The 27,183-nt window shown below is 43.4% G+C and overlaps 1 protein-coding gene across 11 annotated transcripts in view; it reads right to left on the minus strand.

Moving 5' to 3' along the window:
• The window catches only part of KIAA1217 (KIAA1217 ortholog), a 425,610-nt gene that overhangs the window by 331,204 nt on the left and 67,223 nt on the right, over positions 1-27,183 (minus strand). The window contains exon 1 of one of the 11 annotated variants that reach the window (XM_077153800.1): positions 7,488-8,036. The exons of the other annotated variants lie outside the window; for them this stretch is intronic. The gene's annotated coding sequence lies outside the window, so the exon portion shown is untranslated. Of the gene's footprint in view, positions 1-7,487; positions 8,037-27,183 lie in introns of those variants that run through there. 11 annotated transcript variants of the gene reach the window in all.

The following is a 27,183-nucleotide window of genomic DNA, read 5'->3' on the forward strand; positions in this document are numbered from 1 at the left end:
CCTGGGAATGTGGCTGCCCACGGGATAGCTTAATTCTCTCAGACAGTTTGCAATCTGGTGTGGGCAAGCCAGTGCTCCCAGAGAGTGAAATGGGGTGCGGGTAAGAAGGGAGGGTACCCATTTCACTGCTGGCTGAGAAGGCTTATCTGAGGGGAAATCACTGAACTAGGCATGCATGACGCCAAAGCAGGGCAAGTGCAAAGGCCCTGAGGTGGAAGCCTGTTTGGTTGATCAAGGGATCGAAAGTAAGTGAGCCACAGGTGGGCTTCCCTTTCCCATCTTCTCTGAAGCTGAACCTCCCAGGACGCTTTCCTCTCTCCGTGCCCTAGGCAGGTTCATGAGGCTCTGAGCTAGCTCCCTGTCCGCACAGCTCCCTCCTCTTCCACCCTGCGCTGGCCAAGCAATCCCTGTTGTCTCTCTGGAGTCTAAGATTTTGGCTCCCAGCGCCCTTTTTCACTCACCTATTTGGGTCATGTGCCAGGGTTTTCATAGCAATTTTTTAGTGGTGATGAATGTGGTAAGAGAAAAGGAGGTTTCCTTATCAGAGGCTATTTTAGCTCTGGGCAAATTGCCGCCAGGGTAAATGTCAACCACACAGGCAACTGAGGGACAGAACCGGGAGGCACCCACAGACAACATCTTCCTGATGGGCTCTCGGAGGAGCTCACCTGCTCAGGTGAAATTCGTGTGCAAAACCCTAAGTCAGTATGCACCTAAAAATAGGCCATCACAGGCTGACTAACTAGAATAAAATGTGGGCGATTAACAGAAAGGAAAGATGGCACATGTTTCTCTAGGGCGCCATTTCTCCAGATCATTACATTGAAATAAGGGAAATCTCATTGGAATTGCCCCCCCCCCCTTTTTTTTCCACGTGGGCAGGCATGTGACTAGGAAAGGAACCCGGGTCTCCGGCACGGCAGGCGGGAGACATGTTGCCCGCACATGGAATTGCCTATTTTTTAAAAGTAAAATGTTCGTCAGCACACTCGTGCCTGAAATGGTGTGTTTGTTAGTGGCCTAGAATTTCAGAGCGCGAAGACGGCTTTGGGGTCACTGGTGACAACCTCTCACGCCACAGACATGGAATCAGAGATCCAAAGAGCTGAAGCTGCACCCCAGAGCCACGAGCAGCCACCTTGGTGGCGCCCGCCTCCCAACACTCACAGCCTGGGTGTCCCCTCCCGTCGCCGCGCCCAGGCCGTCAGTGTGACAGCGGCATGCGCTGGGAGTGCTGATGCGGCACTTCTGAGACGCAGTTTCCAAAGGCTCCCCAACATCTGCACGTTGGGTGAGCTTGGAAGGGCCCCTCCGCGGTCGTGTGTCACAGACCCAGCCCATGGCCTGGCTTCCACCTCACTGAATTGAGCCGCTCCCGGATTCCTAACACGCACTGTGAGATGATTAGTATTTGCTATGTTAAGCTTCTAATCTGGTGGTAAAATGTATGCAGCAGTGGGTACCTGACACAGGCTTCCGTGCCCCCCATTCCTCTACACCCCTCGGGTCCCGGGTGACGGGCTGCATGAGTCGCCTGGGACAGGGGTAGAGGGACCCTGTCTGCACAGGGACTTGCCTCGGCTCTGGCCCCTGACAAGGACACGGGAGGGCTCCCTGCCTACAGCCAGCAGTACCTCCTCCAGGACAAGCCCCAGGCGGGTGCTGGCTGGCGCTGAACTTCCTCCGAGATCCTGGAACGAGGGAGGGCATGGCGATGGCATGATGTCCACAGAGGAGCGACACAGAGTGCAACTTTAGAGAGGCTTCCCTGCTGCTACTTCTGTGCTTTCAGAAAACTGGAAACTTCCAGAGGCTGCCCTTCCCTGTTCTGTTCTAAGTTTAGTCTTAGTTCGGTGGGAAAGTTTTCTGAAGATGTCAGTGAACCCAAATCTCCTGTTTCCTGAACCCATTTCCGGGGCTATAGACACTTGTTTGAAATCCTTGATGAAAGGCAGGGCGCCCATCTCTGGCTTCCGAGCCAGCCCAGCCTCGTCCCTCTGCAGGACCGTGTCTCTCCTTCTCCATTGCAGAGCTCTTCTACAGTGACTGTCCAGGTGGTATCATTTCTTAACCTATCTCCCTCTGACCCCTAGTCCTTCTGAGGGAATAGAGCCCAGCTTGGGTGCATGTCCCCCTGGTCTCTGCAGGTGGCCTTCCTGGCTTCCCACATCAGTCCTTGGAGCTGAGGGACACTCAAGGCTTTGCACAGTCGGGGCTTCCAACATGTGCTGGTGAGGAAGGGGCTGCATCGCCCTAGTAATGTCGACTCAGCCTGACGTGGATTTTGTCAGGTGACTCTGCGTAGCATGCTCTATATTCTCCACTTTCTTTTGGGGAAAGGTAAAAACAAATCCATGACCCACTGTTACAATGCTGGGCAACTAGAGACGGGAAAGTCTGGTGTGTGAGGACATCAGCAATATTCTCAGGAGCTTCACACAGTCAGAGGGGAAGCTGGAACCAGGTGGCCCCGAGGGTGTGGTTTAAGGCGAGGTGGGAGGGCTGTCTTGGCCCTCCATGTCCTCCCCCCACAGTGCCCGAAACCCACCACTAGGCTAGATACATGGTGATAAATGGTTCGTCATTAGAGCGATGGTCTGGTGAAATACAGATATTCCTTGGAGCACTAGCCAGCTCTCTGCTCTAATATTTCATGCTGAAGGGGTTTATCAGAACAATTATCCTCAGGGCTCCAGGAGAATGAGAGTTTTATGGAGGAGAAAGAGATAAGATCCAACAAATCTAGATCTCAGGAGACAGCCGTTTCTTTGGGGAAGCAGCGTTCTTGCTGCTTCCAAAGACTAGATGCCAGATGTGAGGTTGTTTGCCTTTTGAAAAGCCTACAGGTAAGAAGGTAAAAAAGTTAAGCACTCCCAGGAACTACAAGTAGGCAGAACTGAACTTGAAAAATAATAATTTATAGACTTCTGGGGTTCTGGTAATTAAGGCTATTAAATTCAAGCACCTTGGGAGTATAACAGCAAGTATTTCAATTTTAGCCAAAGCAAGGTCAGGAAGTACAAAAGTTGAAGTTCTTATGGCAAGACTAATTCATCCCTGTTAAACTCTCTTGACAGAATCCTTACAAGCTTTAGAAGTTTGTGTCTCTAATACACTCAGTGTGTCCAGCTGCTTTTGCAATAGAAGACACAATCATTTGTACCCCCTGGAAATATGACTGCATTTTCAGCCTTGTTGTGGGTCTCTTGGCATTTAGTTAGAAAGGCTGAGTGGAAAATCCATTTAATGAACTTCTTTAGAGAGATAGAGGCCAACATAGAACAGAGAAACCATTGTTTCTAATGAAACAGAGCATTCAGGTTTGAAGTACCAATGACTATTAGAAGAGTGTTTCATAATTGGAAATTAAAACTAAGTAAAGAATACCATTTATGTGGCATCAAAAACATGAAAAACAAAGATGTGCGTAAATATACACTGAAAACTCATTGCTGAGAGAAATTAAAGTAGACCTAAATAAATGGACAGATACACTATATTCAGGGGTTGAAAGATTCAATATTGGTAAGATGTCAATTCATTCCAAATTGATGTATTATAATCAATACCATTTTTTATGCTAATAGCAGCAACATGATTCTAATATGCATATCAAGTGCAAAGGACCTAGAATAGTCAAGAGAACTTTAAAAAAGAAGAAAAAAGGCAGAAGGCAAACACTATCTGATTTCATGACTTATTATAGAGTCATAGTAACCAAAACAGTGGGATATTGTCAGAATGATAAACAATCAGATGGATGGAACAGAAGAGAGAACGCAGAAACACATGTATTTGGACAACTGATTTTTGACAAAGGTGCAAAGACAATTCCCTGGGGAAAGCCCACGCTGGAACAACTGGATAGACATATGGAGAAAAAATAAACTCTAACCTGCATCTGGTACCAGATATGAAAACTAACTCAATGTATATCACAGACCTAAACGTAAAACCTAAAACTATAAAACCTATAGAAACAAACAGAAAAGAAAATCTTTGTGATCTTGTGCCAAGCAAAGATTTCTTAGATAGGATACCACAATCAGTCCATAAAATAACAAATTGGTAAGACAGATTTTATTAAAATTAAAAACTTTGTTCTTCAAAAGAAACAAAGAGATGCAAAAGACAGGCAGCAGACTAGGAGAAAATCTTTGCAAACCATGTATCTGATAAAGTACTTATATTCAGCATATAAAAAGAACTCTCAAAACTCAACAATGAGGCAACAAATAATCCAATAGAACAATGATTTGAACAGATATTTCCCCAGAGAAGACATAAGGTAAATTAGCAGAGGAAAAATGCTCAATCATTCAGGTGGAAGCCACACTGATGAAATCAGAATGGCTAAAATGAAAAAGATAGATCATACCAAATGTTGGCAAGGAAGCAGAGCAACTGGAGAATGCTGTTGAAAATATAACATGGTGCAACCATTTTAGAAAACAAGTGAGAAGTTTTTAAAAAATTTAAACATATATCTGCCATATGATTCGACCATTCTACTCCTAGGATTTGCACAAGAGAAATGAAAGCATATGTGCATTTACATGTGAGTTCATATGAGCTTTATTTAAAATAGCCCCAAACTGGAAACAACCCAACTGTTGGGCAGTAGCTGAATGAATGAACAAATTGTGGCATATCCATACAATGAAGCATTGCTCAGCAATAAAAAGGAAGGAGTTATTAATAAGAACAAAAAATACAGATGAATCTCAAAATAATTATTCTGGGTAAAAGAAGTAGACCAAAATGGAGTCCACACCATGTGATTCCATTTATTCTAGAAAATCTAAGTTAATTTATAGTGGCAGGAAGCAGATCAGTGGTTGCCAGGTGGTGAGGTGGGATGGAGGGAGGCATTGAAAGTGGTTGTCAAGGAACTTTGGGGGTGATGAACATGTCATTTTCTTGGTGATGGTCCCATGATTTATACACGTGTCAAGCCTTACCAAATGGTACAATTTAAATGTGTACAGTTTACTGTAAGTCACTTATACCACAAAAAAGCTATTTAACAAACACAACTAAATGTCAAGGAGACATCTTACCTCTTAGGCCTTGACATTATCAAATCATAATCTAGAAAATCCCCAGTCCATTTGAGGTCCCAGAGGAGCCCAAGAGATGCCCAGAGAGCCAATAATTCAGGGAAAGCAAACTGAACTAGGGATTAGTAATCATGGGCTTTGGTTTCAGCTTGGCCATTGATTTGTTTTGTCATTTTAGGCAAATCCCTCGATTTTTCCAGATCTCAGTTTTCTTGTGGGACTTAGAAGTCCTCTGAGCTCTTGTCATTTCTGGCAGTCGGTGGCGCAGCCAGCATCCTTCCTTAGGGCGGTGGACATCTGCCCAGGTTGCCAGTGCAAAGACTTCTGTTTGACCCCCGACCAGCTCTCCAGAGCTCATCAGCCATTACTTAAGTGCAATGAGGAAGAGGTGGAAAGGAGGCAGGAGAAGCAGGGTTAGTCCAATTTGCCTGCCCTGCCAGAGATGCCCTGATGGTATGTCCCTTAATCCTCCCAATCAGCCATTTCTAAAATGACGGCCATACTAAGGCTTTGAGTGGGGAGCTGTGTGTGAGAAATCGCGGACCCAGGATTCAAACACGTCTGCTAATCCCAAAGCCCCAGCCTTCCATTACTTCATGATTTAATCAGCTAAGGAAGGATTAATTGAAGAGGCAGACATTTAGCAAAGAAAGGAGAATTTCTAAAATAGTATGGAAGCCAGTAGAATTCAATTAACTCTCAGTCTTGACTGGACTGTAATAGGTTTCCTAAATCTCCCTGACTGAGTCTTCCCAACTCTACAAATTGTGTGTGTGTGTTTACAGTAATTCACTCCTAAAACCACAGTGAACATAAAAATGAGTTAGGAAAACATATGGACTACCAAGCTCCTTCTGAAAAAGTATAGCACCATGTAACCACTGTGCATGCTTTTACTACTCAATGTTTAAAGTTGTGTCTCTAGAAAACAGGGCAAGATTTTAGACAGACAAAACCACAAGTGTTGCTCTTACCTTCAAAAGCATAAATTAACCCCTTCCTGGCCGCTGCTTCAGCTGTTGGGGAATCCTAGGGTGAGGGAATTTGCAGCCCTTGTTGTTCTATGCAGGGACCTTTGCTGCCAGGACCAGCAGTGGCCAGCAACCCCCAGAGCGAGCCAGACAGTTCCGAGCCAGACTTCAAGGAGGGAAAGGCTGATGGGACCTGGGACAGGCAGGCAGACTTAGGGCTCGGAGTTTGAGAGGAGCCCCCAAAGCCCCCAAAATATTGGATTTGCACCCAGCAGGCACTATTTTGAACAAGTCTGCCTTGTAGGCATTCAAAAGCTTTCTTTTTCTTTTTGCAAACAAAGCTGTTGGTAGGTTTATTCTCGGCTCCAAAATGAATGACTGTTTTTCCTTTTCTATACTCATTATTTGAGAATTATTTATTCATTATTAAAGAATTTTGAAAGCATTCCATGGTTTCTAGGAAAAGATTATTTTTAATGAGGATGAAAAGAAACCTTAAAGTCGCCCCTTTTTGCTATAGGATTTGGCATTGCTTTTTTTTTTTTTTGCATGGGCAAGTACCAGGAAACAAATCCGGGTCTCTGGCATGGCAGGTGAGAACTCTGTCACTGAGCCACCGTTGCCTGCCCCTAGCATTGCTTTTCAAATAGTTCAATATAATCTTTCTTTACAAGGAGAACTTTTACTTTTCTTTCTAAGAGAACAGAAAGCACAAGATAGTAGAGATAATTTGTTAGAAATTATATGAAAAAGACATAATATATTCCGTCTTAGTTCAGAAAGAGAATTACTGGATGTAAAGGGAGATGTGGAAGATGCAAGGAAGTACCAGGTTTTCTGCTTTGTAGAGGCCATATCACACTTCAAGCTGATGATCATTTCTGGGTACTTTCCGCATAAACAGATATAAAACGCTGTTTCACAAAATAAAAATGTTTGGTAATTCATTCACTTTCAGATTGGATACAGGTAGCAAATATTTTCCATGCAGATTGGCATGGAAAGGTTTTTAAAAGGCTTAGCACTTATGCAGCAAATGAGGTGGGCAGGAAAGGAGGGTGGGAATGGGTGCTCACTCTGTGTGTGGGTATTAACTATAATGATTGCATTTCATCTTTTAGCACCTCGGTACCATCTGCAATTGGGCATTTACAGCCAGTGTAGTCTAGTCAAGCCAGAGCTTAAATTCATAAAACCACATCAGAAAAAACCTCAGACACTCAATGCACAGTGTACTAAATGCCTCTTTAGGAGAGGGGAGGGAGAGAGAGGGAGAGGGAGAGAAAGGGAGGCAGACGTTCTTGCCCAGATCACAGAACCAAAAGCACTGTAGAGACAGTGAAGGCTAAAAAAGAAAAAGAGAAAAGGTGGGAGGGAGGGAGAGAGGAGTAGGAAGTGAGGAAGTAAGAAGAAAGGAAACAGTAAGGAAGGAAGCAGGAGGGCGGGCAGTTCTGACCTGGAGTGTAGGTCTGGCTCACTCTGGCTAAGCCCCCAGGGCTGCTCTTCTCTTTGGCTTTTGCACACGCAGCACGTGGCTGGGCTCAGGGGGACAGAACGGTGAGTTCCGGGGTTAGAAGGCTGGACCCGGCCCCGGCACTGCTGCGGGCTGTCCTGTGGCCTCCGCCGGCAGTGGCCTCACCCCTCAAAAGGGGGAGCATGCAGTGCTGCTCTGGGAGAAGTGGCGTCGCCTCTGGCATCTGGCAAGGGACGCTCAAGTTCCGCTCAGCAACATTCAGGAAACGCCCCAGCTCGGAGTAAGACAGACATGTCCCGTCTTGAGATAAAAGGGCACGAGAGAGAGTGAGAGAGAGACTTTGGGGCCTGGTAAATGCTGATGGGTCAGCTCTGGTGCCCCTGCCCCCACTCTCACTGCCCCCCCGAAGCCCTGTCTCTCTCCTGGGGTGCCTCATCTCCAGCTGGAGCCTGGAGCTCACCTGGCCGGGAGCTCGCGGGTGACCCCAGGGTAGAAGGGCCAGGAAAATCCCTCCCTGCCCAATTTCTAACCCAGCCTCACATGGGAGACCAGGGCCAAGTTTCTCAAGGATTCCGTCTCTTCCTCCTCAGCAGGTGGAGGATAAGGACCTCAGCTAACTCGTCAGGTGTGTAGAAAGAGTAGAGATAACGTTTGTGAAGCTCTGTCCGGGCAGCCTGAGCTGCCGTGGACTGTCCGGGCGGTGACAGCACCCGTCTGCCCTGCCGGCGCCCTCTGCACTCACAAAGCAAACACATGGCAGCCGCGAGATGCCAGGCGCTCCGATGCCTAAACCAGCAGGGCTCAGAGGCCCCCTCCTCCCAGACGCCTGCCCTCAGCCTCCCCAGACCCCGAAGGGCTCCCTCTGTGGCCGCCTGACTCCCAGTCACTCTGGGCATCATGCCTTTCCACTCTGGGTGTGAGCTGGAACCCAGAATTCACACAGCTGTCAACCAGGCCAGCCCCTGCTCTGTGTCCCCTGGGGACAGACGACACTCTCCAGCTATTGAGTCCCTCCTAGGAGAATTATTCCCTTTTCTAAATGGTCAGTTCTAATTGCTCAGGTACGAGATGGAGCCACAGGAGAGGCATGCAGTCTCTAAGAGGGAAGCCCCCAGGAGCTGGGTGCAGCCGTGCCTGATGCTGCTCTATCCCTGGGCCAGTTCACTGCACAGCCAGTCATCTCCACCCTTCCCTCCTCAGGGTAGTGGAGGTTGGCTTCTGGCTCTGGCAAAGGAGAGAGCCCTGGCAACAACTCAGACAACCGAGAAGGAAAGAACAGAAGCCAGGGAAGCTCCAGCATCATTTCCAAACAAGGCCCACTCCTGCCCCCCAGATCCCTGCTCAGCTGGCCCGGACTTCCCACGAGAACTAGCATCAGACCAGTGCCCGGAGACAGGAAAGCGACACTTGACCATTCTCTGAAATGGTCAGCGTTAGCTTTCTTCTTAAGCTAGGATATACTGCTTAACAGGCTCTAACTACCTGCTCAGAAAAATCCTGAATGGTTTAGAAAGATACTGACTATCCCTCAGTTCTACTTAAAAAGAAAATCTGTCCCATTTTCTCCCTTGTCTCCAGAAGCTTCTAACTGATGCACACAAAATCCAGTATCTGTTTATAAATGAGCTACCTTTATAGTCCTACATGAGAAAAACAACAACACTATTCTTGAGGGAGAAGATGTTGTTGATAATAAACCTTGCATAAGCTGTCAGCTCTATCGAATCATTCATTCCAAGCATCTGTAAAACCCAGGAGACTTTAACTTTGTCTGCAGGGAAACTTAGCCTGTTTGGCAGACTAAGTAAGTGAGGTGCATGTACCCCAAAGATTCTCACTTGAGCACAGAATGAGGTTATCTGTTGTCAAAGAAAATAAAATCTCACTGCAGTTTCCATATTACTTTAAGACACACAAAATACATTAAGGTCTGAGGGTCAGAAATGAACATTTTATAGAAATGAAAACACATTCCCAGATAAAGAAATAGTATAAATCTTCTCCCAGTACAATGAAATGTAAGAAAATAGGAAATAAAATCCTGTTTAACTTAATTTTTTTTCTTTTTGGCTTTAGAAAACTGAGTCTATTTACATGTAAAAGATTAGTATGAAAGGTAGTAATTCTTCCACATAATGGTACTAAAGTGTCCCCTAAAACTCAGTTCAAATTTGTAAATTTGTACAGGAAAAATTTAAAATCTATTCATAGTAATGCATGCTGTAGTTAAGAGTGCGAAATAGCTTAAAACCAAGAAGGAAAAAGTTTCCTTTAAGGACAAATATTCCATATATGGTTTTTATTCAAAGGCAAATTATTTTAAGCTAGAAGGGGAAAAAAACCTTTTAGTTCTTTTGGATTATTATATGGTCAAAAGTGACTATATTTAAAACAATACTTTAACCGTATACATTTAAAAAAAACCCAGTGTTTTGGGAATCTGTATACTAAGTTTAATAGTTTTTATTTTACATTTTCTATTTAAATTGAAAGTGTGCATCTAAGAACAGAGTAGAAATTCAACTTCCAAATAATGAGATGATTTTTAACACATATCTCTGAAATGTTGGCCATTTCACACTGTTTAGGCATAGTTCAGCTGTTGGATAACCTTGTCTCTAAGGCTCAAATCATTACCTGGGCCCTCCAAAGAATTCCACAGCAGTGCTTTCAAGTTCTAGAGAGACTCCCTAAGAATTGCCAATACAGGTCACGTTAAAGAGTTTCTCTTTTCCAACGAAACATAATGCATTCAGAGAAATATATTTCCCATTCCTACTGAATTACGAAAATAAAGATATTAAATTTGCAAACTGTCAAAATGAAATAAGAGTGCCTGTTTGATCTCTACAATGAAAACACTGCTAGAAAAGAGCAAGATGTTTTACATTTATCACCCACCAGAAAAACAATCCAGTCCATTCCAGAATCACAGAGAAAGGGTCCTTAAAAAAGCAGACCCCAGGGCCTAATGAAATCTGTGAATTGGAATCAGAATCTCCGGGGACAGTGTTTTTACTTTGAACAAAATCTCCCTTAGTGATTTTTAGGTACCGTGAAATTTGCAAGCCACAGTTTTTGACGTCAAAGCAACCCTGAGATCCTCTAGAAGCAGCAAGCATTTCCCAACTGTTTGTCTCTTTTAACCCTGTTGTGTCTTTCTCCTTCTACTTTTGGAGACTGGGTGGGGTATGTCAGTTGGAGAGGTAAGATGTGGGACACCCTGGCTTATCCCCTCCCAGCAGGAGAGAGTTGATTTAGCAGACAAGGCTGGGGCCTCTTGTATTCCCCTGGTTCGACATTTCCATCAGGCTCTTCATAAATGCTGGATACTGATGAGACTGTGGCCAGTCAAGAACTCAGATGGTCTCTAAGAGCTCAAGGTACCTGGATCCTTTTCTAGAAAGCAGATTCTAAATATGCTTTCCTGACATACCTCAAACAACATAGAAACTGAGTCCATAAATGACAAAGGACAACTTCTGCATTTTCTTCTGACTGCCAAATGCTTTGAGATGTACAAAACAATGGGAGGGCATGTTAGAGTGGCACATTTACTTGGCTCAACCATGGCCGCTTGCCTGAGCGATGCAATCTACTACTGATGCAATCTGCAGCCATTGATTCTTATTTCAAGTAGGTGCTCTTCCCTTCGCATCAGATAACTTCCAAATTTCTTACAGAAACAAAAAAACAAAAAAGGAAATTCATACGCTGGATAATTAATAAACGTTGACTTTCTGGCTTTTCTTTCCCGAGATCCTGTTTATATGATTCTTCTATAACAATTAATTGCCAGAGTGGCTCTGATGGTGGACACGTGTGCAAAGGGTGTGCCCTGCTTAGTTATAATAGGGGCCTCCGATAACCATCACCCGGCCTTGTTTGTGAGCAAGGGCCCAAGGACAGAGAAACAGACAATGAAGAAGAGAATGGAATCATCCTTGACCAGATTGTTTAAAATTGTCATCCTGATTTTCCAGCCACTCAGGATCTGTTTGTGTATCTTCTGAGATGGGTCAGAGGTGAAATCAGTGTGACTGCAGCTCATGGGGGTGCGGGGAGCTTTGCTTGCGCTCTTCTCTCTGGGCAGCCCCAATCTTCATTGTTTTCAATCTCACACTAAACAAAGGGTGTTCTTTGATCTATAGTGAAAACCCAAATAAGATGAAAATCATCAACTCAAGTTTAAGTTCCCTGTTTACTGAACCATTGTGATCACATGGCAGCTGGAAATAACTTTGTCTAGGATTGGAAAATATATAAATTGTAAGGATGTGGGAGGGGAAAGAGGCAGGGCAAGGAAGGCAGACACCCCAAGTAACTTGGAAAACACTCAAAGGCAGGTTGCGAGGACTTAGGGAAGAAGCCAGCGCAAAACACCTAAAAATAGCAGGGCCCTAGGAAATAGCCTTAAAAATACTTGATCTGCCATTGTACTCCAAATCCTGACATCTTGAGTTAAGATCTATAAAAGGCGTCTTTCTAAAATACATCATCTCCTTCCTATCCGTTCAGCAAATATACTGATTATACATCCTGCTCTGCTCTGGTGATTTCCCAATTTCTTACTTTAAAAAGTCAGTTGCATATTACATTGCTCTGTCTTTTGTGAATTCACATGAATCACAAAATTGAGTCAATAACCAGTCTTTGAAGCTAAAGGTAGAAGCTCAGGACAGAGCAGATATGAGACTTACAAATATGTTTTTAAATGTACATCTGTCCAGGGCTCACTCTGGATTAGGGTTTGTGTTCCATCTTCTCATTTATTTCTCCCCATCTTTCCCTTTACAAGAGACATTAAGTAAATATTCTTTTGCTTGATTTTCCTAACATCAATCAATTAAAGGCTTCTGAATTACTGATGTGCCCTAGAAGATTGATAAAATGAGATACAAATTTGGAAAATTAGTCCCTCATTGAATTTCAAATAATACTTAAAGATTTGAAGGAAGGTGTACATACAAAGAAACTTTTTATAGTAAAATGTTGATTTTTGATCAATTTAATTCCACTTATTTCTCTCTGGAGTCTCTATTCCCTCACTTTTCTGTCCAGATTATGTAGATTTATGTCTAGTCTAATAATACAGTTTACACAGGCGTAACTTTTTACAGATTTGGATTACAGACTTGACCGTAACCCTGTGAGAAGTCCACAGCTCTTAGAAGAGAATGGATGCCTGCCATGCCTGGGACTCCCTCCTGAAGGAAATTGTCACCAGCTTTGCAGCCTAGGGCCCTACTGGCCACGCCACAGCCGTTTTTACCAGGAAATCAGTTCCCCATCCAAAGACCCGGAAGGCTGCCTCTAAGTGGCGCCCAAATGAACCATTTCCATCCTGGCTGTTAGTGAGAGTGATGAGGAGACACCCTGGGGAAGCCGCAGAATAAACAGAAACGGAGCAGAAGGTAGCTGGATGCCCGGTACATAGGTGGGAGCAATGGGTGCCAGCAGCTGGGAACACGGAGAGCAGACGTCCACCACGGTCAGGGGCTGCCTCCCAGGCCCAGGCACTCGCGATGTGGCTGTGGGGACACTGCCCTCCTCCTCGCCTCGCTACTCAACTGTGAACTTGCTGCAGCTCTGGCAAACGGCGCATGCCTCGCTCTCAGATCCACCTAGGACAGCTAGAAAATTGCTCATCGTTCTTTGTCCTCTCTGTCCTTCTTTTTCATGGTGTATAAAAGCAGTGCCAACATGGTACGCATTCAGGTTTTTCCCTCCTGCTGTGGAATTATTGTAGTCTTCATCTCTGACATTGGCAAGAAATTATACACGATATACACCTGTTTTTCAGTATCAAGAAGAGAACTCGGAAATTTTTCCCTTTGCTGTTTGTCTTAAAGCCACAGGAACCACTGTGGCTGTGGTTTCGCAGTAACAGTCCTCGGTGAAACGGCTGCCTGGCTCGTCATCGGTACACTCAGCGTTGCTGGATGATGGCCACTCCCTGCTCTCCTGGTCAGGAGGATTTTTTTCTTTTTCCCTCCTTTCTAAACTAGCCCTTAGCATCTTCTATGCTCAGGGCCATACGTTCTCCAGCTCTTCTGAGGCCCACTTGTCCCTATATCCACCTTTCTGGACACGGAGTAACTGTCTTACTTCTGTCAAGATGATGCCTTCATATGTCCTACCTACATCAAGTCAAGTCTGTGCCTAAGCATGCTGAATCACACACGTCAGGAAAAAAATAGGGCCCCAGGCTGTCCGTCCTGCAGGGGTCATCTCACCCGGGGCCCTGTTCAATAGATTGGGGAGTTAATGCTTGAATCATACAGTTTCTATTTGGGTGGGTCGTAAAGTTTTGGTAATGGATGGTGGTAGCCCAACACTGTGAACTTAATTAACAGCACTGAATCATATATTTGAATGTGGTTAAAAGGAGAAATGTTCAGTTGTCTACATGTTACTAGAATGCAAATTAAAAAAAAAATAAAAGCATAGGACTGTATGATACAAACAGTGAACCTATTATAAATGATGGGCAATAGCTAATAGTACAATTACACAAATGTTCTTTCATGAATTGTAACAAACGTGCCACTAACACAAGGTGTTAATATTAGGGGAGTATATATTTTATTATTTTATGTATTATTTTTCTGTAAAGCTACAACTTCTTTAATAAAAAATAAAAATAAAAAACTACTTCCTGATTCACCTGGAAAACTTTTAGCTACATTTGGAACAACCTGAGTATTTGGATCTACCTTTTCAATTGTAAATTTTATGAAATCTAAATCCAGATCAAGGTTTTCTGCTTGAAATTTAACATGTGAATTGAGCTGTGCTGTAGGTAAAATACACGCTGGACTGTGAAGAATTCCAACGAGGAAGAGGGCAAAATACTTCAATAACTTTTTATTTATGACATGTTGAAATAATAATATATTGTGCTAAATAAAATATGTTCTTAAAATTAATTTTACCTGTCCTTTCCACTTTTTAAACTGTAAGATCACATCTGTAGCTTCCATTAGATTCCTTTAAAATGGACCGTGAAAAACCAGTGAGCTTTGCACGGGATCTACCTGGTCCCAGGTGGAAAACTTCCTCTGTTTAGCAGGTAAATTGAGTCTAGGATTGAGAAATGGGGGGTCTATTCATTGTCACCGACCTTCAGTTAGGTATAAAAAATAAATGTGTCTCATTTTAAAAAACCAACAACAGATCATTGTCCTCTTTCTAGGCTGGTTTGGGAACACTCCCTAAATCAAATCACAGCTCCTAACTGATTTCTAGATCAAATTTTGCTCCAGGTCACTGTTTAGTTCAAACTCAAAGTCTTGGACAAGAGCTAGTTCCCCTACAATTCCCTCCCGCCATCCAGATTCCAGTTACCTGCCTCCAATTCTCAGTTTCTGTCGTTTGGCCTTCCCAAAGGGTTGCTCTTTCTCACCCTGGAACCATCTCTCTTAATATAAAACAGAAGGGAACGACAGAAGAGTTCATGCATTCCTGCTTTCTGAGACATCTCTCATATCCTGGCGCACACAAAACATATGAAGCTTAGGAAGACAACCCCAGGTGCTGCATGATGCAGGGGGAGCCCCACAACAACTTCCGGGGAGGAGCCAGCAAACCCTCCCACTTCCCGCCCTCCACATCATAAAACCCACCTCTGCCACAGCCCTCACGTCTTGTTGAACCCCCCAAGAAGTCTCCCAACAGGTTCAGGTTCCATTTCTGAAGCTAACATTGTGGGAACTGAGGAGGCAGGAGGACAGGGTTTGGAGAAGACTCCATTTAGAACTTCAGAGGCCCTGGGGCTTGATCTGCCCTGAGAAGATCACGGAGACAATCCCTGTATGTAAAGCAATATAAAAGTGATGCTGAACTTGTTAAGGAAGGTCAACAAACTTCTGATTTGTTCCCCTGATTTCTTATATGGTTTTTTAAAAATATGGGCTATTTATGTCCAATTACCTTAAAAAGGGTTTTAAATGTTCCTGTTTTTTGATGTCCTTAGGAAACGATGCCTTCCTTCCATTGAATAATCCAGTGACAGGGTGAAGGGGCCTCCCCCTAGCTGCCCAGCTGGAATGATGTGTCTACTATCTCGTGTCTGAAATTGGAATTATTTTTTTCCAGGGAGATATGGTTACGTGTGGTGGTCAAGTTTCATGGCCCAGCTAGAATGCGGATAAACAGATCCCCAAGGGATAGCTTAAGAATCTAGTCACCATTTATATCAATATTTGTTTTCTTGGTTTCTTAATTTTAAGTTCTAATTGATTAAAATAACATTTTTACAATAAACTTAACAGGCTGGTAAGCTGAATTGCATGAACATGCTGATCTTAGCTCCTTTCAAATGATCAAAATCAGACCATATTAAATTCACTCTAGCACTGATGTTTTTTTGGTATCACACGTTTGATGTGCTCCAGGAATGCATTTGTTAAAAAGCAGTGACTGAATGTAATTAGATAACACCATTGTTGCAAACAGACTGCACTGAGATTTCTGTGGAAGTGCTAAATATTCAGGAACAGCCTCTGATGGTTAAGAATGCCAAAAATATTCTTTCTTCAACTAACACAGATACCTAAATGCTGTAGCAAGATCAACAATAACTGCCTTTTTTTTTTTCTTTTAAACCCTTTTGTGTTGGAAAAAGAATAATTTCCATGTTGTGTCCTCTGTACACTTGAAATTTAGGTTCATTGAGATGCTTTCAGTTTTTTAAATCTTTTAGATTGCCAAAAAATACGTGGCCAAAGGTTCAACATCCCCTCAAAGAAACCAACCAGTTCACTTCTCAAAGTGGTTGACAGGGAGTCGAAAGGCTCCGGAGCTTAAACACAAATCCCAGGGTGTGATTTCCACATCACCTGGTGTCAGAGCTGCAACTTAGAGGAGACCAGACTCCTCCTCCAAGTCAACCTTTCTAGCTGAAACATACTTTATGGAGATTTGGAGCCCTTCCCCCACCAAATACAGGGTGCTTGAGCCCATGGGCAAGGTGGAAAACCATCCCATTTCAAGGGAATTTGCATTTCACTAAGTCATGAGTTGACCCTCTTTCCCTCCTGAAAAACATCCCTCTCTGCTCTTTTGTCCCGAGCAGGCAGGGTCATCATTTAACATGGTGGAAATTCCTGTACTTTGAAAGAGTTCTTTGACCCCAAACTCATCCCTTGTCCCAGCCTTCTGTTTCTAAGGGTCTCTCTTTTCCCCCCTCTGTGTTTCATCCTATCTACATTTCTGTCCACTCACAATCTGGGGAGATACGCATGCCATCCACTTATCAATTGGATTACTTTGTTCTCATCGCAAAAGAAATCCTCAGGTGGTGTTTCCACAAGGACTCGATTTCTTAATCAGATCAAATAACTACTTCCATTATCAAATTTAGCATGCCAGCAGTATAATGAGTATACCTATTCTCACTATTACTATCCATTTCACTTCATATTTTAAATAAATATACAGCAGAATTGACTTTTTGTGTGAGTGTATATGCATACAGTTCTATGAATTTAAGCTCAAGTATAGGCACCACAATCAGGATACAGAATGTTCCATTACCCAACAAAGCCTCTTCTTGTTGCCCCTTTGTGGTCATGCCCTCCTCCAATTCCTAATCCCTGGTAATCTCCAATCTATGCTCTGTCACTGTAGCTTTGTCTTTTTGAGAATGTCATAGAAATGGAACCCTACACCAGGCAAATGTTTTTTGTCCTGTTCAGCATAATTGTTTTGAGATCCATGCATGTTGCTGTACATATCAGACTTTCACTCCTACTTTTGCTGAAGAGTTTCACCTGAATGGCTATAACAGTTTGCTAACCACTCACCCACTGATGGACACTTCTGGGTTGTGACCAATTGTGGGTGATTATGAGAAGAGGCTCTAAAAATATCCATGTAGTAGTTGTGTGAATGTAAGTTTTCATTTCGCTAGAGTGAATGCATAGGAGTAGGATTGCTGAGTTATATTGTCAGTGCTTATTTAACTTAAGAAACCACCAAGCTGTTTTCTAGAGAAGCTGTACAATTTTGCATTCCCACCAGCAGTAAATGAGAGTTCCACTCGCACTGCATTCTCACCAGCAATTGGTATTAGCAATCTTTTAAATTTTATCCATTCTAATAGGGGCTTAGTGGTATCTCATCATGGGTTTAGGTTATGTTTTCCTAATGGCTCATGAAGTTGAGCATCTTTTCATGTGCTTATTTGCTATCCAAACATCCTTTATGGAGCTAACTATATTGATGGAATATCTGCTTGACTATGGATACTGTGGAAAACTTTATTTAAAATTAAAACTGTTTTTATAAATAATTTACAATTCCACAAAACAACTAATCTTGAGGAAAATAAAAGAAATAAAAATGGTATGATCACATACTGCATGAAAGCAAATACGTTAAGAAACAAGAACAAACAAATTAACCTGAAGCCCAGAAGAAAACCATGCCTAACAGTAAGTTTGGGGAGGACCTTATGCTGCTATATGTTAACAGTGGTGATTAAAAAATATTTTTTCTTAATTCTTTTCCATTTTTGTGCATTTTTCAAATCTTCATTAAGAAAACACTATTTTTATATTTAGAAATACTCTATTTAAAGCAAAACAAATTTTAAAATATCCCAACAGAATTCACTCATGCATTCGAAAGAGGTATGGAATATGACCTGACATGCCTACTTCAAACCATGTTTTTTAAGACCATAGCTAGAATCAGAATGTTTTTAATAAGATATCATGACATCATTTAATAAGGGACTAACCAGAAAATTAAGCCTTAATGTATCATAATCTTTAGGATGAATAGGACATTTTTGATGTCGGGATCTTCCAAATACAACATACTGTCTTTATTGTTTTCAAGTTCAGGCTTGGCATGCTCCAGAAGAGTTATAAATGGCATATGATATTTTTTGTAGCAATAGGATTTTACTGTACCTTTAAAAACTGCATGCTTCAAAAATGAGGTCAACACAGTTTAAAACAAAATCTGGGCAAAAAGCATTGGCTCTCTGCCCCCCTTGGTGGTGCATGATATCTCAAGAAAAGCAGGTTTGTTCAAAGGTGATGCGGCCTTTCAAGGAAGGTCTAGGTGGAGCAGAAGATAATGCTGTTTGGAAGGTGTCATCTGGCTCTGAGTCACCCCTAGAGATTGTATCCCGAGGGCCCAGTAACGCCCTGCTACAAGCTGGGCACCCACCTGCAGCCTCGGAACCTCTGCAGGCTGACCTGACCAGGCTCTGCAATGTCGAGGCTCTGAGGGAGATGCTACACAACGGTGTGAAGGGGTTAACAATTGTCACTGTTGAGGGCAGCAGCACCTTGATATGTGAAAGGATTAACAATTGTCACTGTTCTTCCAAATGAGATTCCATGGGGTGCATCTTTTAAACACATACACCAGGACTTCAAAGGGGCTGCCTTGATTTATGATGTTGTCATCATCCATGGCATGATGACAGAAGGCCACTTGGGACCTTGACCCCAAAGTTCCTGGCAAGGTTTAGCTTTTATTTTTGGTGTGAACAGGCACCTGGAATTGAACCCAGGTCTCCGGCGTGGTAGGTAAGAACTCTTCCACTGAGCCACCATTGCCCACCTCATGGCAAGTTTTAAAAAGTCTTTACAACGGTGTCAAAATTTTGACCTTTAGGGTCAGTGTAAATTTTTGTGAACATTCAAAAAGCAGTCACAATCCTTGTGACTATATGGATAACTAAGCCACACTCTGAGCTAATTTCATGGGCCAGGCAGAGTTTCCCTCCTACAGAAGGGAGTTGGGGGCTCAGCGAATATTCACTGGAAGAACCAGTCTCAGTAATAGGTTGCTGATACAAGCGGTGGTGGTTTGCTTTGCAAAGAGGAAGGCAAGATTCTAAAGTAAGGAAGCTGTTGCCTTGTGCTAATAGAAGCTAACTATAAAGTCTACTTGGACGATAAATAAAAAGCACAAAGATGTTTTCGGCAATGACAGAATCACCAGTATAAGTTTGTAACTTTTCATAATGATTATTCATTTGACTAAGTTCTAGTATCTCTGTTTTCCCTCTCTTTTTTTTAAAGTAGACTTCATATATCATAGTCACCATGAAGCTATATAAGAATGCTGTGGCCTATAAAAGATGAATATTGGAAAAATGAACTTGCCCCTAGACAGGTACAAACTTAAAAAATTATGTAACTTCAAATAGAACTTTAAAAATGCACTCCACTCCTCTTCCCTGCCTCTTTTTAAAACAGAGGGTTTTGGACATAATTTTCCCATTTTTTGATGACTCAGAACTATCTTTGTATATGTCAATTACTCACTATGCTTGCAGATTCCAGAACTTATAGAACCACTATGGCCAGACCAGCCCTGCAAGCGTGTGGAGATGTTGCATTCTTTGGCCTTCCACTGTATGAATCCAATTGCTATTTTCAAAATAATTCCTTTGCTTCCCTTTATCAACTCCTCATGGTGGGCAGACCACCGTGCTTGATCCTGTTAACACACCTGAATCTCAAACTTTACTCTCCCTTCTTAATTTCAATGCCAGTTCTGCCCTGGGAAGAAAACTGGAAGGCTACACTTATTAAAACTGGGTCCATGTTAAGTACACGGCCCTTGATTAAGAAGCTGGGAGGGAGGACTGCCATGTGCATTCACCATCAATGTTCTAATAATATCTACACTGGCTGCCTAAAGACTGCGCTTGATTACTTTTACCTGTTGGCTGAATGTTGGTAGCTGAGGTCTTCAGATCCCAATCGATGGGTGAGTGAGGCATCACTCCACCACTTTGATGGGTCAAGTCAAGAGGCTTAAAGTGTAGCACAGGACTGCTCTAGACCCTGCCACTCTCTCCTGCAGGCCTTCGTCCACTCTGCTTCCACTATCGGACCACCTTCTGCTGGGGTGTCCCCTCCTCTTGCCACCCGTCCCCACTTGGATACAGGAGCTCACAGGCCTGTCTCGTCCTCTAATCCATAGTAATTGCTTCTGTCCAGTAGAATTTCCAAAAGCCTCCAAAAAGAGGTTTAAGGAACCTCTGAGTTCCTCAAAACTTTCCTTCTCATTGGAATGATGGTCAAACTCCCGGGCTTAGCCACCACCTCTGCCCCACAATCCTTTTCCTCCTGCTTCCCACCCCTTGGAGCTGCAATTTCAGCTCTACTCAGTCCCTGAGCCATACCTGACCCAGGCCAGCAAGCTCAGAATTGCCAGATGATGGGCGTTCCTGTCCTAAGCCCAGTACCTTGGCCTCAAGACTTACCCTGTCAGCCCACCAACTGCTGCCATGGTTTCCTGATTTTCCCTCTGCCCGCCTCGCTGGGATGGGACCAGCCCCTACGGGCAGCCTGCACTCTCGCTCTTGTCAGCCTTTTCCCCTGGAAGGAAAGCGAGGGACAGAGTTTTTCCTGGGCCCCAAATATGTGCCAGGTGCCCTACAGAAGGATCTGTGTGTGGACTGTATTGTCCTCTGTTATTTCTGCCACATCACAGATGAGGAAACCGCTCGTGGGGAGCTCAGGTTCCTTGTCAGTGGTCCCATAACTGGGACAGTCTGCAGCTGCCTGTCTGTTAGGAAGACATTGCTCTCCACACACATCTGACTTCCAAGCCTACTCAGAGCTAAAAGGATGATCTTGGATCACAAGTCCCTGAATTTATCACCGCCACTGCCTCTGAGTCCTTGTTCTCACATCCCACTGACTACACAGGTCCCTTGTTGGCTATAAACCCAGTCTAGGTAAAAATGAAAGCCCATAACTCGCTGGAAGGATGAGAGAGCCATTCTGTGCAGGTGAGACTGACCACAACGTATCCCTTCTGTCCAGTTACCACCTCCTCTTTCCTCTCTTACCCTTTCTGAAGACACCCACCAAGCTGGGGTTTCCAAAATTCTTTTGGCATGTCCTTTCTTCCATGCTGGAAGCCAACACTTTCTACCTTATTTTCCATTATTGCCCCCTTGCTTGCTGCAGTCAAATGGGACTAATTGCTATTTTATCTGCATATGCTATGTTTTTGTGTCTCCTTGCCTTCCTAGGTTGTTTGCACTGCTAGAAATGCCTTTAGCAATGCCCCACCACCCACCTGTCCTCCCCCAACCCAGTCCAAATTTCTGCACATCTGAATCCCTTTCCTATACCTTCTACACAAAAGCCTTTCCTGTGGGCACCTCCACTCCAGCTGGAAGCAAGCATCTTTAATTGACCTCAAGGAGTTCTTCATTTGTACCTCTCCTGGCACACATCAAAATTCAAATATAGACGGCAAATTGCATAAGCAAGCTATTCAGGCTCTATTCATAAAAGAGCTTTCTTTTTGCCTGTCATTGTCCCTTTAAGTCTGATCAAAGGGGTTAGCTCTTCCCCCACCCCTGATGAAAACTCAGGCAAAACCATGACTTTTCTGAGCCAAGTTAAGAAAATGTTCTGTGTATGCTGTCAATTGCAGTAATGGGCTGAACTGTGTTCCCAAACTCCTGATAATCCCCAGAACCTCAGAACATGACCTTTTTTGGAGATAGGTTCACTGCGGATGAAATTAGTTATATTAAGATAAGGTTATCCTGGAGTAGGGTGAGCCGGTGCTGATCTGAAGCTCATGTACCCCAGAAATGTCATGTTCTGTTAATTCATTCCTGGGGGGGAGGTAGACCTATTATGGGTTGGATCTTTTGATTAGGTTGTTTCAATTGCAATGTGACCCACCTAGTTCAAGGTGGGTCTTAATCCTTTACTGGAGTCCTTTATGAGAGGATGAAAGGCAGAAAAAGCCAACAGAGCTCAGAGAGAACCACCCAGAGAGAACTTAGAGAGAAAAGCCCTGCAGATGCTAAGAAGGGACCCACAGAAGCTCAGAGAGGAAGCCACTGAAGTCAGAACCTGAAAGCAAAGAAACCCAGGAGACAAGGACCGTCAGACATTGGCCCTGTGCCTTTCTGTGTGACAGAGGAGTCCCAGATGCCAGCAGCCTTTCTTCAGAGCCCAGGTATCATCCTATTGATGCCTTAATTTGGACATTTTCATGGCCTGAGTACTATAAATTGTAAGTTATAAATCTCATTGTAAAAGCCAACCCATTTCTGGCATATTGAATTCTGCCAGCTTTAACAAACTGAAAGAAGTCCTTGTTCCAGTATGATTGGTATCCTTATAAGATAGACAGAGGAGACACAGACAGAGAAGATGGCCACATGATGACAAAAATAGAGACTGAGTTACGTGACAACCCAAGGAACCCCAAGGATTGCAAACCACCACCAGAAGCCAAGTGAAGCATGGACAGTCTTCCCTATAGACTTCCAAGGGAGCTGACATCTTGATTTCAGACTTGTGGCCTCCAGAACTTTGAATCAATAAACGCCTGCTGTTTTATGCTAACCAGCCCTAGGAAACTGAGGCAGATACAAAACAAAGTCTCAATTCAGAAATTAGAATGCCCAGTCCAATATTCATCAGTACTTGAACCATCATTCATTGCCACCTCCCAGTAAGGCTCCAACTTGAGGAGTGTGCTGGCTTGCCTCTAAGATGCTCCTAATCCCCACCTTCCTTTCCTCACTGGCAGTTATTTCTGATCAGCCTCCACCCCCACTGGTTAAAGTATAGAGGTGAAATAAGAGGGACAGGACATGCTTTTTTTAAATTTTTAATTTTTACTAATGGCGTCATAAAAGAACTTGACCAATCCTTAAAGCTGATTCTTTCTTTGTGTGACAATTTTTGTGGGTTCTTCAGTGGTCCTTTGGCTCTGAAGTCTTTTCCTGGCCTTTCTGCTGATTTGGGCAAAGCAGCTCCAGTCCAGCTGGTGCTCTGCCTTTCCTTCAGCCCCTAGGAATCCGTCTAAAGCTCTTCTCCACTGAGGCTCTATTCACCCTGGAGGCAGCCATATTGGATAGAGCTAAGATAACTTCCTGAGGTTTCCCTACCCTTTCCCTGCCATCAGAACAGCTAGTCAGTTCTGGGGTAGAATCATCTAGATTCCCTTGGATAGGACATCAGATCACCGCATCCCCTGCTCCACACTCAGGGAACAGATAGATGTTAAGTTCTCAAAATGAGCCCCCTGAAGTCAACCATCCTAGACTTTATGTGAGTTGGAGACAGCTGTCCAGCCTTCTTCCTGGGGTTCAGGGTGGGAAACACAGACTGGTTTTCTCCATAGAAATCCTCCTCCTGAAACCCTTTTTCAATCTTCACTTTCTGGGACATTTTATATCCTTTTGAAGTTGAGAAAGGTTTAGGTTATCCAACTCATTGTTGATGTTCCTTGGAAAATTTGCAGCTTGATCTGGGACCTCACTTTGGAATTTCATGTCTACTAGAACTAGAGTCTCTCCAGGTAGAAACTTCCTATCTAATATCCTGTTACACAAGGTAGAGAGATGTTCTAAAGTTAAAGATACCTTGAAAGAAAAACCAGTAATATAGATAAGCCTGCTCCTTTAGGAGAGTGGACACTACCTGAGGGCAGTGACAATGTCAAATCCATCCTTTATCCTTTACAGCTGCTAAAATTGTGCACTGTCCTTAAAGGGTGCAGCTACAGCTTCCAGGAACAGACACGCTTGGTCTTTTATTTTCTTAGGGCTACTAGCACCCAGGACCAACCATGAGACTATTTTCATACCCTGTTTATTAATCCCATTCAAAACTATCAAAGATGTGACAGGGCCTGCTCTGCGTTGGCCAGATTCTCTGTGCTTTTCCTCGTGGCCAGTCAGGTGACATTTCCAGTGCCCTGGTTAGCTCGGACTGGGTGAATGAGATCAGGCTGATAGAGCGAGGACAGACCTTAGATCTGGTTTCCAGGAGACCACAATTTTCTCCCATCACTGGGAGAATGTGGGGAAGGCAGATGGAAATGGCAAAGCCACATATTGTAAGAGGCCTGGGTCCCAGAGTGAGTGCTGAGGGCACAACTCTCACCCCATCCTCAACATGACACTGTCATGATCCACCTTTCTGGTGAGAAGTCCCTAAGACTGGGAGGTGGGTCAGGGCAGAACCACGCCCACTCTTATGTTAAGTGATTTTCCTTTAAGGGAAAAGAATTCTAGAAAAATTCTCTCCTTCTTCCATCCTTTCCTCAGAAAGGACAGGCCAAATAGGCTTAGAATTTATTTTTAACTAAAAGTAATTGCTATTGGGCAGGAGGGTGTCATGTGGGTGCAGTCATGGGATGCTGGCTTAGGGCTTGGTCTCTATTGAAGAGCTGCAGTTCGGCATGTGGCAGGCTGTATTTCTGGAGTAGGGGAGAGACAAGTTCATTCAACCACGCAAATTAAATTACAAGAGCTGGAGTTAGTATTTCTGTGAAAATGCGATCTCCACACTGCGTTAGTTCTAACATTCTTTTTGGATTTGCACCTTAACAGTTCCATTTGGCTTTAAATAACACAGGATCAGGAAAGCGTCTCTAGTAAAAAAGAGATGATATGCAAAAACCCCAGAGTGAAATCTGAACATCTTTGGTAGTCCTTGGTGTTCTAAAGCTAAAGATACCTTGAAAGAAACACCAAGGAAGCAAAGAAGAGGGGAGCTATTATTAAGTATAAAATCCCAGGTCTGGAGAGCTTCAAGTGGCCCCCAAATCCACCCTGGATCTCAGTGTTTTAACTCTGTTTTTAATAAAAGGAAGGTGATTCCAAGATTCTACTGTTATCTGACTCTATATAACAGTGAACCATAATCATTGTTCTAATGAAATCGTTCATGCAATCACCTAAAAAGATATATTCTCATTACTCCATGAAAAAGAAAGGGAAAGTACCTCAACAAAGCTCTGAGAACTGGATGACCAGTTGGGAGAGGATGAAAGAAGGTCAAGCCAAATTTCTCAGTGTGGGTAATCGGAAGTTGGTAAAGAGTTGGAGAAGCAGCAATAGTGGGATTCAGATGCACAGGACGAGATAGTGGCGGGGTAGACAAATCCATGTCTAAAATCAAGATCACCAATGAAAGTGGGAAAGAGCCCTATAGGTTATGAATTAAAATGATTTTAGAATTATGAATTACTTTATACTTTAAAGACACTTAAAGTGTTTTTATTGAATAGGTACTCCTCTAGAGTCTACTCAGATGTGTGAAGTCTATGAACTACCAGTGTCCAAATGAGACCTCCAAGTGTCTTTGCAAATCTCCATATGAGATCTTAGGGTCAAGCATAACCCTTCTGCCCTCTTCTGTCAGCTCCTTATGGATTTTTATGACCTTATTTGTCTGACTTTCTTGACCAAATATAATAGGTTAGAGCCATCAGTCCTTCATCCTGCTTCACCTATAATTCACTCATTCCCCTATTACATAATTGTAATTATTAATTGTAAGGGACATAATTGAAAGTGTAAATTTAAAAAACCCCAACACCTAGTAGGAAGTTAGTTCCTTTCTCACCAGCTCATGGTGACCCACCCCCAGCATGAACTTCACCCCACACAGCCTCTGGCAGAAGGAACAGTACTTCATTTGCTGACATTGACTCAGACTGAACTTGAGGTCAATTGGATTCATTCGGATTCTCCTGAAAAGAGGTCTGTGTTTTTAATGGCCAGCACTACTGAGGACTTTGGCAATTGGAGTTTAGGCAATGACACTAAATGTGCAGTGCAATGTTGCCAAGAATTATTCCTGCCATTCCATGAAGAAGAACATGAAACTATTAGCGTCTGTTCTATCTCAAGCCTTTAACCCTGGCTTCTCTTGGAGTTCGAGCATGATAAGCTCTGAGCTTGGAACTCGTCTTCACGGGTGATGGAAGGCTGTGCTCCCTTCTCCTGGGACTTCATGCTCATTAGCCACAGACGCCAATTATCAGCTTTGCTGGAGCACTAGAGGAATGTGCCCAGCACATGCAGAGGCCCGGAAGCTGCCTCCGCGTCTGCCACAGATGAATGAGTGGGGATGGCGTGCCAAAGCCACATGTCAGCAGATCCTGTGCATGAGCAGGCTGGATCAACCAAAGCCGCACAGAAATTCTGGAGTCAGCACTAGCTGGGGCCAGCCCTCTTCGTTCCAACTGATAAGGATTTAAACATTCTCATTAGCCTTGCTGACCCTAGTCATTTAAAATGACAAACACATGATCATTATTTTTAAAGCACGTTGCATAATCTGGGGCAGAACCCAGGGTGGATAATCTAGAAAGGTTTATTGACTCCTGTGTACCCCATCTGCAACCAGGAAGGGTCAGGCTGAGGTTAATGAGCTGCAAACCACTTAGGATCTACAGTAACAACTGTTTGGGAGGGGATTACTGCCCTGGTAAACAGCGAGGGGGGGTTGGAAGGTAATTCTTAATTAAGAAAATGAAAAGCTTCAGCGTCTGAGCTCTGATCCTGCCATCAGCAGCCAACTCCGCCTCAGGCCAAACAGAGAATGAAATTCAGCAAACAGATGGATTTACTTTTGTAATAATGTGTTTTAGATATTTCACCTAAAATAATATGGTGGGACTTCAGAAATAACTCTGGGCATCAAGGACTGAAAGAATATTTGCTGCTTTTTCACAAAATCTTTGTTTTTATTTCAACAGTTTCCTGTATTGACTTTTACTGACATGTTGCTTCCCAAGAGAATTTCAGGGCAAAATATCTCAAAATTATGGCATGTTCAACGGAAGTAATAAAAGCTGCCACCAGTGTATATTTTTTAGACATGTGCTATTCAAACAGCATAACTGACATTGTCCTTAATCAACTAATTAT

The sequence above is a fragment of the Tamandua tetradactyla genome, chromosome 1, assembly GCF_023851605.1.
Source record: "Tamandua tetradactyla isolate mTamTet1 chromosome 1, mTamTet1.pri, whole genome shotgun sequence".
NCBI classification, from domain to species: Eukaryota; Metazoa; Chordata; class Mammalia; order Pilosa; family Myrmecophagidae; genus Tamandua; species Tamandua tetradactyla.